Source organism: Mesoplodon mirus (genome assembly GCF_964341445.2).
Source record: "Mesoplodon mirus genome assembly, chromosome: 4".
Taxonomy (NCBI): Eukaryota; Metazoa; Chordata; class Mammalia; order Artiodactyla; family Ziphiidae; genus Mesoplodon; species Mesoplodon mirus.
In genome coordinates, this window is record NC_138979.1 from 82,698,793 (window position 1) to 82,709,648 (window position 10,856).

General features: G+C 39.2%; 1 long non-coding RNA gene across 1 annotated transcript; it reads right to left on the reverse strand.

Moving 5' to 3' along the window:
• Window positions 1-373: 373 nt before the first annotated feature.
• Window positions 374-9,228, reverse strand: LOC309803143. Its single transcript, XR_014293907.1, has 4 exons — window positions 8,843-9,228; window positions 8,453-8,598; window positions 1,673-1,716; window positions 374-1,206 (listed from the first exon to the last, which is right to left on the reverse strand). It is a non-coding gene; the product is annotated as an uncharacterized lncRNA (long non-coding RNA).
• Window positions 9,229-10,856: the final 1,628 nt, after the last annotated feature.

A 10,856-nucleotide genomic window follows, 5' to 3' on the forward strand; every position in this document is an offset into this window, starting at 1 on the left:
TCATGAGGGCAACCACTGTATCAAAAAAACTTCTTCAAGAACATTCTTTCCCTGAGCATCTCCAAGGTACTAGAGACACACAGATGAATACAAAATAGTCCCTGCCCCCAGGGAGTTCACAGTTAGCTGAAATCAAACAAGGAGATGACAACTTGCATTTTGCAGGGCTGCCCTATCATGACAGCAACTGTCTGAATGTAACAGGATGCCAGGTTTGGGTTGCCTGCTTCAAACCATCTTAGAGACATGGCATGTCTCTCCAGCCCCACTGTCTCCATCCAAGTCCACCTCATCATCTCTGGCTTCAATTACTGCAGCAAACTCTTAAGAGAACCCCCTTCTAGTACTAGTCTTATCTCAAGTTCATCCTCAGGGTAAGCTTTCTAAAATGCAAACATAGTTCTACTATACACCGTCTACATGAAAAGATTTAATGGTTCCTCATTGTCCTCATAATAACACCCATACACTTCACCTTCCTTATAAGGCCTTTCATGATCTGACCTCTGCTTTCCTCTCCTGCTTCATCTCCCCCCCTCCATCTCCCATGCAATCTATACATCAACCCAAGAAATTACTTTCAATCTCCCAAATGCTTTTTATTCCCTGCTGGTCTTAGCCCAAGTTGTTTTTCTCTCTGCCTAGAATACCTTAAAACTAAAACCCATTCCCTCTGACCAGTTGTTCTCCTTAATCTGGCTAGCTAGTATTTATCCTTCAGGTCTCAGATTAGATGTTATTTCCTTTGGGAAACATTCCCTGATGGTATAAGACTGGGTTGAATAACCCTCCTGGGTACCCCATAGCACTCTCTACTTCCATTTTCCTAGCATTTATCGTACTAGAAATGTGCGTATCTTCCCCTGACTACTGTAAGCTCCTTGAGGATAGGATTCCCTCTTGTTCAACAATGTATCCCCATTTCTTGGCACAGTGCCTGGTACAGAGCAGCACACAATCAAAATAAATTGAGTAGATGAATAAATAAATCATAAAACACAGTTGACACCACTCAAGGAATCATAATATCTTTGGGACATGAGATTTTAAGAAAGTAGATCTTCCTGTGTATGTCAGCCCCAATTCCTTTCCATCTAGTTGTCAACCACACATGCTCAAGACAGGTTGTTTTGGTGCAGATAGGCTGGAGACATGGAGAAGATCATCCAATCAATCTTTTCATCTACAGCAAAGATGTTCTATAAACTTGAAAAAAAAAAAAAAAAAAAGCAAAGACTTTAACAAAGGGACTACTCGCAGAGTTTCCTTCATGGTAAAGGGAACACACAAGGCTTGGTAAGGTGTCGAGAGCCTAGCAATGGTGAGAAGCTGATAGATACCACCCCCAGGGCCTCTTGAGACCAGAGGAGGAAATACTGTTATTAAGAGCCCAGTGAGAAAGGAACCCTGGAGGAAGGGCTGTCTAGTGGGAGTGGTACACATGGGAAGATGCAACTACAGCCACAGGACGCCCAAACCGGAAGACAGCAGAGGAGAAACACCCAGGCCTCTTTTTACTCCACCATTCATCTCCCTGCCCCACCTTGGCTCTCGCTGGCTGAAACTGAAAGCCAGCTGGTAAGAGAGCCTGGGTGATGCAGTCCACGGGACTCAGCAGGGCAGAACATGAATCTGGAAAGGGAGGAAAACAAAGAATAACCCACATCCTTACCTAAGCCAGCATCTGGGAGAGCAGGACTGTATCTTCTCTGTGTCCTTGGGAAAATGTAATTAAATATAAAATATAGAGTTTAGTGTTTAATTTTTTCACTCCTTACATACTTTTAAAATACAGAGAGGTCCAGAAATAAATATAACAGACACTCACATACCTACAACTCAGATGTAACACGTGAACTTTTTGTCATGACTGTTTCAGAGTTGATGTTATTGTTTAAGGAAAAAAATTGCAGATAAAGTTAGGAGCACCCTCTTTTCTCCCTCTAATCCCTCCCCTCTCCCATTTTCTCCTGAGATAATCACTAAATTGGTAGGTATTCCTCCATTCACAATTTTGCTACATACGTTTGTATGCATAAACAATATATAACATTGTTTTATATCATTTTGTAATTTACAAAGTAGTCCCATACTGTGTATATCCTTTTGAATCTTTTTTTACACAGCACAATGTTTCTGAGATTTATTTGTGTTGATACGTATAGATCTGGTTAGTCTGTTTTAACTTCTATGTGGTTTTCTATTGTTTGAATATTTACATTTCCTGTGTTACTAATATATTTGAATTTATTTCCACCATTCTTATTTTGTGTTTTTTCTATCCATGTTTTTCTTTTCCTTCCCTTTTTTTGCAGAGCAGGGGAGGAAGGGGATAACCATGTTTTCTTTATTTCCTCTGTTTCCTTTAACCATTTAGAGAGTTACAGATTCTATTTCTTTTCTTTCAATTTATTATCTTAATTTGTTAACATGCATAGTTGACCTAAAGAAAATATTAGGATATTAGACTATTTTAGTTCCGGATTATCCTCTCCCACCTTCCATGTTATTGTTGTCTAGAATTTTAGTTCCACATCTTTAACCACAAAATATAATCATTTAAAATTTTGTTTTTAGTCAAAGTTTATTTATATTTGTCTGCATGTTTACTAACTGCCTTGCATCCTACTTCTTTCTTCTGCACTATATTTTCTTCTCTTTTTAAAAATAAATTTATTTATTTATTTATTTGTGGGTACATTGGGTCTTCGTTGCAGCACACAGGCGAGCGGGGGCTACTCTTGTTGCAGTGTGCAGGCTTCTCATTGCAGTGGCTTCTACTGTTGCGGAGCTCGGGCTCTAGGCACTCGGGCTTCAGGAGTTGTGGCACGTGGGCTTAGTTGCTCCACAGCATATAGGATCTTCCTGGACTGGGGCTCAAACCCGTGTCCCCTGCATTGGCAGGTGGATTCTTAACCACTGCACCACCAGGGTAGTCCCTATTTCCTTCTTCTTAAAGTGCATCTTTTAGTAGTTCTTTCAGCAAGAAACTGTGAATGATTGTTTTAATCAGTATCTAAATGTTTTTATCTTTTCAAATGTTTTTTATTTCACCCTCACCCCTGAATGATAGTTTAGCTTGGATAAAATTACTAGACCTAGGGTCTTCCCTGGTGGTCCAGTTGTTAAGATGCTGTGCTTCCACTGCAGGGGGCACGGGTTCGATCCCTGGTCAGGGAACTAAGATCCCACATGCCTCGCAGTGAGGCCAAAAAAAAAAAGAATTACTAGACTGAAAATTGCATTCCTTTAGCAGTTTGAAAATACAGTACTATTGCCTCTGGCCTCTACTTTTGCTGATGAGAACCCTGCTCCCCACTGATGTACTCGCCTTTGTAGATGACCTGTTTTGTCTCCCTGGTACTTTGTGTTTGTTTGTTTTTGTTCTTTGAACGTTTGGAAATGGTATCAAATTTAAAGAAAATTTGCAAAATAAAAATAGTACTAAAAATATTCATACACCATTTATCTAGTTTCATCCACGATTAATCTTTTACTCTATCTGCTTTATTGTTTGTTCTCTCTCCATACCCATACATACACACATACACACTCACACACACAGCACATAATTTTTTTCTGAATCATTTGAGGATAAGTCATGCATATCATGTTCTTTACCCCTAAATACTTCAATGCACATTTCCTTAAAGACATCGTCTTAGATAACTGTCAGCACAGTTATCAACTTTAGTAAGTTTAAAATTGTACATTTTTATTTAATCTTTCATTCTTATTCTGATTTTCTCAATTGACTCAGTAATATCCTTTATAGCATCCTCTCCCCTATCCCCAAAGTACACAGTCCAATCTAGTCTCAGGTATTGCATTTAGTTGTGTTGTATCTTTAACCTCCATGAATCTGGACTTTTTATATAGACTTTCCTTATTTTTTATGACATTGAAAGTTTTATTACATCCCCCTCCCCAATTTGTAAATAGGATGTTCCTCATTTGGGGGTTCTTCTAACGTTTCTTCACTAGATTCATGTTATACATTCTTGCCTGGAAAATCACATAGGTGGTGTGTGCTCAAAGTATCACATTTGGAAGCACATGATATTCCAAGAGAGGGAATGTTTTCTCTTTGTGATCTTAATAAAATATGCAGTAAACATGAACTGAGTTTATCTTAATTGTGACTCAGCAATGATTCTACAATCTGAAGATTCATGTTTAACTAGTGTTTTCATTAAGCTAGACCCAAAAATGTATAAGAAAAAACTACCTTATTCTTTCTTCCAATCTCTTCAAACTCTCTCTGCAGATCCTTCCCTTTTCCTACATGGAATCTCAAATAATAACTTAATAATTGTATTATTTTAGGATAGTCCAATACAATATCAAAACTATAAATTTACTTAAATTCAAGTCATCCTTTCCATGGCTCAAGAAGCAGGCATCCTTGCCCACTATTAATGGACATGCAGCTCTGTCCCTGGAGTGTAACCACTGCTTGTCACTCTGCTGACAGTCAGGAGCACCTCCAACCATGGTCTCTTGATTTTGGATTTTTCAGGCATGAGATATATATCTTCCCTAGAATCTTCCAGCTTCAGGAGACACATATCAAGCTTTCCAGATACCACCATTGAAGTCACTTTCTCTTGGTTTAAAATGAGAGGGCAGCATCTTCCTGCTTCTTCTCTTTGAGTGGTCATAAGAACATAGCATATCAATGACTCTCTCCTAAAAACTCCCTCTCTAAGCCTTTTCATCTTTAACTTTTTATATAGATCTGAAGGAGGCAATTGGCTCATATTGTCAAAACCAGTTTTGCAATCTATTAGCATGTCCTACATTTGTGACCAAGAAGCTACCTTTAAAATCGGGGTGATACTTGTGACCTATTGAACAGTTCTTAATCTTTTGGTCTCAGGAGAAACTAAAAAATGGTCTTATTTTCACATCCAGTTAGCCATGTCATTCATCTCTTCTGGAAAATTCTCAGTCATTATCTTTTTGAATATTACTTTTCCCAATCCCTTTCTCTCCTCTCCTTCTGGAACTTCAGTTGGACATACGTTGGTGCATCTCATTCTATGATCATTCTAGTCTCATATCACAACCTCTCTTTCATTTTTTTTTCATCTCATAACCCTTTTATGTGGCATTCTGGGTAATTTCCTCAGAAAAATCTTCCAGTTCACGAAATTTTCTTTCAGCTGTGTTTCGTTCACTATTTCACCCATCCACAGAGGGTTTTTTAATTCCATTGACTATTTTTAATAATTAGAAGTTTAATTTGCTTATTTTTGATATATACCTTTCCATTTTTCATATTGTACTCTTCTTCCATTTTAATTTCTTTTTCTAAAATGTATGTGATTGTTTTAAAGATCCTTATATTATCGTCTCTCTCAGATGAGTACATGATTTTAAGCCCTTAGGGTGCTAATCCTTCCTCATGTTGTGCCTACCAACCACCCCACATGGTGGATGGTTTCCTTATGTGAGTTGTTATTTTATATTGTGAGCTAATACTTACTGAACATCTCATGCACCTGAGGTTATGAAAGTATCCCTTCAGAGTAGTTTGCATTTGTTTCTGTTGACTATTTTAGAGAGTTCATTGGTCTAGGCCATTCTATCTATAATGAAGTTAGAGAACATTTGGATTCAATACTTACACGTGGCACAGGAATGGGGTTTAACTTTTAACAGAAGACTTTTTTTTCTTTTTTTTTTTTTTTACTGTGTTTACTAAGTGTTTACTATGAGACTGACTTTTTTTTTTTTAATTTATTTATGGCTGTGTTGGGTCTTCATTTCTGTGCAAAGGTTTTCTCTAGTTGTGACAAGCGTGGGCCACTCTTCATCGCCGTGCACGGGCCTCCCACTATCGCGGCCTCTCTTGTTGTGGAGCACAGGCTCCAGATGCGCAGGCTCAGTAATTGTGGCTCACGGGCCCAGCTGCTCCACGGCATGTGGGATCCTCCCAGACCAGGGCTCAAACCCGTGTCCCCTGCATCGGCAGGCAGACTCTCAACCACTGTGCCACCAGGGAAGCCCCAGAAGACTTTTTTTCTACACAGAATATCAGGCACAGATAGGCTCCCTTGCTGCTTTTTTTGCGGGGGGGCGGGGGGACTGTGGATAACAGGAGGAGTTTTCTAGTTCCCTTTTTTTGGAGAAAGCAGCCACTCCCTGCCATCTGGTTATATGCAAGAGGTTCAGTTTAGTTCTTTGTGTCACATGCTTCCTGTCACTGCAAGGGAGTTCAGTCCTTAACCCCAAGTTCCTGGGGCCCATATCAAAGTCTGGTCTATCCCTAAGTCACTGTAGCATTGGCTGGTACACCTATTGCTCCCCTTGTGAATTACCCCTTCATTTCTGCTATCTGGTAATCTTTTTTTTTTTTTCCTTTGAGTTTGTTGTATTTTTATTTTTCCCAATGTTTTCTTTTGAAATTTTTCAATACGTGAAAAGAATAGTATGCTCAACATTTTCACACCCTTTACTTAGATCTAGAATTAGGGGAGAAAGAGAGAGACAGAGAAATTGGCTTCCTCTTTATTGAAGTGCCTGTTCAATGCTTTTGTCAACTTTTTCTATTGAGCTGTCTTTTTTCTTATTGATTTATAAGAATTCTGGATACAACTCATTTGTCAATTAGGTGTGTGGCCAATGCCTTTTATCATCTGTAGCCTGTGTTTTCACTCTCTTAATGGTGCCTTTTGATACTTAGAAGATGTTAATTAATGAAGTTAGATTTATCAACCTATTCCTTTATAATTAATTGGGTTTGGGTTTGGGTTTGTTTTTTTTTTGTTGTTGTTCTTCATAAGAAATTGCTCTTCACCTTTATTCTATGCATTTGCAATAGTAGGTGGGGGTATCTATTAGCTCAGTCTAGCATTTTGCCAAAACCTACCATACAGCTTGTAAAGGAAAACAACATAGAAAGAGCAATAAACAATCAAGGAGCTTGAAATTTAGCTCTCATGACACTATCTACAGTATTTGTATGACCTATTGAAAATTACATAACCCCTAGTGTTTAGTTTAGCTGGGACTTCAATCATTTGGTCACTCCATTATGTGTCTTCAAACCAATTAAATAACAATTATTTTCCCAAGGGTTTTATCAGTTGAAACCTCAAATTTACGTCATACTTAATGAGAAAAATATTTTAAGTGTATTTACATTTGGATGTACTTCCTAGGGTAGGGGTTGGAGAAATCTGTTGTCAACATTTTTCAGTTATAATCGATGAAAAAGTTTAAAAGTAAAGAAGAAAGTCCCTTCACTTCTAAAAATCTCAGTTTCCTCCTCAGCAGGATGATCATATAATTTATTATCCAAACCAAGACATTTTGATAGTGAAAGGAAGTGATATTCATTGCTATTCTGGAACAACTGGTATAAACTGGGACTGTCTTCGGTATCTCTGCATGTGGTTGCTCTGCCCTTTTGTAAAGTGGGAGAGCTATACTAGATGATCTCAGAGATTTCTCTGGTCTCACATTCTATTACCCTAGGAGGGAAAAAAAGGAAATATCTGTATTTCTTTAAATTTATTTCCTACTCTGATAAATAGGGATGTTGTCACTTTTATTATATGGTCTAATTTTTAATAATCTATGCTATAGTGAAAATTTTAATAACTTAGATAAACTTTTAGGTAGAGGAATATGACTAAGACAGGCTAAACTTCCCTTTTGCTTTTTCCCAAGAACATGTAATCATACTCACAGCTCCAGCCATGAAGTTTGCTCATCGTGCCTAGTAAGAGGGTCAATCCAGAGTGTTTGGAGTGGTCTCTGTCTTTTGGATCTATCCCTAGTGAGTTCACTGGGAATCTAAGCCCCTCAAAACCCCAGTTCTTACAGCTGTGTTCTCCATGGTCCAGACGCCTCTGGCAACCTTTAAAGTTTCCTCACAAATTCCTATGAAATAACATTAAGTGAAGAAAATAGAAGAGGCACCAAGACCAAAAAAAAAGAAAGAATGAAAAAAAAAAGTCAAGAGAACAGAATAAGAAGCCTAGAAACAGACAACAGACCCACCCCCATATAAATGGTAACTTGGAACTTGACAGCAGTGGCATTTCAAACCACTAGGAAAAGAAAACACAATCTAAATACAGTACTAGTGTATTACTAATCTATTGCTGCATTAAAAAGAGCCTGGGGATATGGGGATATATGTATACATATGGCTGATTCACTTTGTTATACAGGAGAAATTAATGCAGCATTGTAAAGTGATTATACTCCAATAAAGACATTAAAAATTAATTAAAAAATAAAGAAATAAAAATTATCCCCAAATTCAGCAGATTAAAAGAATACACATATATTATCTCAGTTTCGAGGGGTCAGGAATCTAGATACCACATAGCTGGGTCCTTGGCTTCCAGGGCATCCCTCAAGAAGTCAAGATGATAGCTGAGGAGCTGCAGTCATCAACTCAAGGTTTAGCGGGGGCAGTATGTACTCCCAAACTCACCCAGTGGTTGTTAGCAGGATTCAGTTCCTCACAGATATCAGACCAGGTGTCTCAGGTCTTTTCAGGATGTTGAGCAGAAGCCATCCTTGCTTCCTTGTCACGTGTTCCTCTCCACCACAGCATCTGGCTTCATCAGAGCATGCAAGCTGAAAGGGCAAGAGAGAGAGAGAGAAAGTGGCAGCAAGAGAGATGGTCCTAGCAAGGTAGAAGTCACAGTCTTTTGTAACCTAATCACGGGAACATCTCATTACTCTTGTCGTATTCTATTTATGAGAATATTCTCATATCCTCATATTCTAGTCTTGAGGACTAGCCCAGGAGGAAATTACACAAAGGAGGAAGTACCAGGAGGTGGAAAACATTAGAAGTCTGCCTACCACTGGGTCTTACCATCAGTCCAAAATTCCTCTTCCCAGTTTTTCCCAGGAGACCTAGCAATGCAAACTGGACTCCAAATGACCACTTCTGCTATCCCTAGTTCCATATGTAGCAATCCAGACACTCTGAGTTATACTTTCCAAAGTTATTCTTCTATCCTCTACTAGTCACGCAAATTTAGCCTGTGCTTTCAGAAAATGAACATGGCAGACAGACAAAAGGAAAGCCTATCTAAAGTTAAAAAAAGCATTAAGGATGCTGCCAGTTTCCAAAAGAAATTTTAGTCCCTGGTAAAAATAAAATCCTTATTCGGCTTGACCAGTCCACTTGACCCAGAGCCCAACAAAGGAATTTTCCTGTTCACACTCACTGAAGCCACACTGTCTTCCTGAAAGAGTTACTTGGCCCTAGGCTGTAGCTCAGCTCCTACAGAGGGACTTAAAAGGAAACAACAGTTCTTGGTCCAAAGCAATAAAGAGACAAGTGAGTCATAACAGTCTGGATTCTCCACCAGCATAAGCAGTTCCGTGAATCGCCTCTATAAAAACCCTGCCTTTATATCCCAAGCTGTTCCAAGTGCCAAAACCTTCCATTCAAGAGTTTTATAACTCAGCCCTGTGCTCACAAATGTCACTGCACATAAGAGGGCCTTTGATCTCTAGCCATACCCAAGCCCATAGTCTGCAGCGAAGCGTGGTTTGATAGCTATCTAAAGAGAAAAGTGCTTGGGTTTCCTCTCGTCGATTTCTATTCTACTTTTAATAGGCTGCTTAGCTTCAGGCATCTGCCCTCTGCCCTCCCAGCTTCCATCTCAACCAGAAGTAAAACAGGGCCATGGTTATGTGCTTTGAGAGCTCATGAAATAACAATGGTGGTAGCAAATACTCATAGAGGGCTCACTACATGCCAGGCGCTATCTTAAGGAGTTTATATAGGCAGTCCTATGTAGGAGGATGAGGAAAGGGAAGCACACAGAGGCAAAGTGACTACATGACAAAGTCAGAGTTAGTAACGGATATGAAACCAACCCATACCTCCCCAAAGTACGTCTTGCCACTGAACGGTGAAAGAGAGTAACACAAGCCTTCACTGAGAAGACAAAATATGAAGACAGAAACGTGAGTATCTTTACCATGTGATCCTGCAATACCACCCCTGGACACACATCTGGAGAAAACTCTGCTTCAAAAAGATACATGCACCCCAGTGTTCACAGCATCACTATTTTCAACAGCCAAGACATGGAAGCAACCTAAATGTCCATAAACAGATGAATGGATCAAGAAGATGTGGTATAAATAATGAGGACCTACTTTATAGCACAGGGAACTCTACTCAATACTCTGTAATGGCCTATATGGGAAAAGAATCTAAAAAAGAGTGGATATATGTATATGTATAATTGATTCAGTTTGCTGTACACCTGAAACTAACACAACATTGTAATTCAACTGTACTCCAATAAAAATTTTTTTAAAAAAGAAGATGTGGTATGTATATAATGGAATATTGCTCAGCCAGAAAAAAGAATGAAATAATGCCATTTGCTGCAACATGGGTGGATCTAGAGATTATCATACTAAGTGAAGTAAGCCAGACAGAGAAAGACAAATATCATATGATATCACTTATATGTGGAATCCTAAAAAAATGACACAGGGCTTCCCTGGTGGCGCAGTGGTTGAGAATCTGCCTGCTAATGCAGGGGACACGGGTTCAAACCCTGGTCTGGGAGGATCCCACATGCCGCGGAGCAACTAGGCCCGTGAGCCACAACTACTGAGGCTGCGCGCCTGGAGCCTGTGCTCCACAACAAGAGAGTCCGCGATAGTGACAGGCCCGTGCACCGCGATGAAGAGTGGCCCCCGCTTGCCACAACTAGAGAAAGCCCTCGCACAGAAATGAAGACCCAACACAGCAAAAATAAATTAATTAATTAATAAACTCCTACCCCCAACATCTTCTAAAAAAAAAAAAATGACACAAATTAACTTATTTACAAAACAGAAATAGACTCACAGACAGA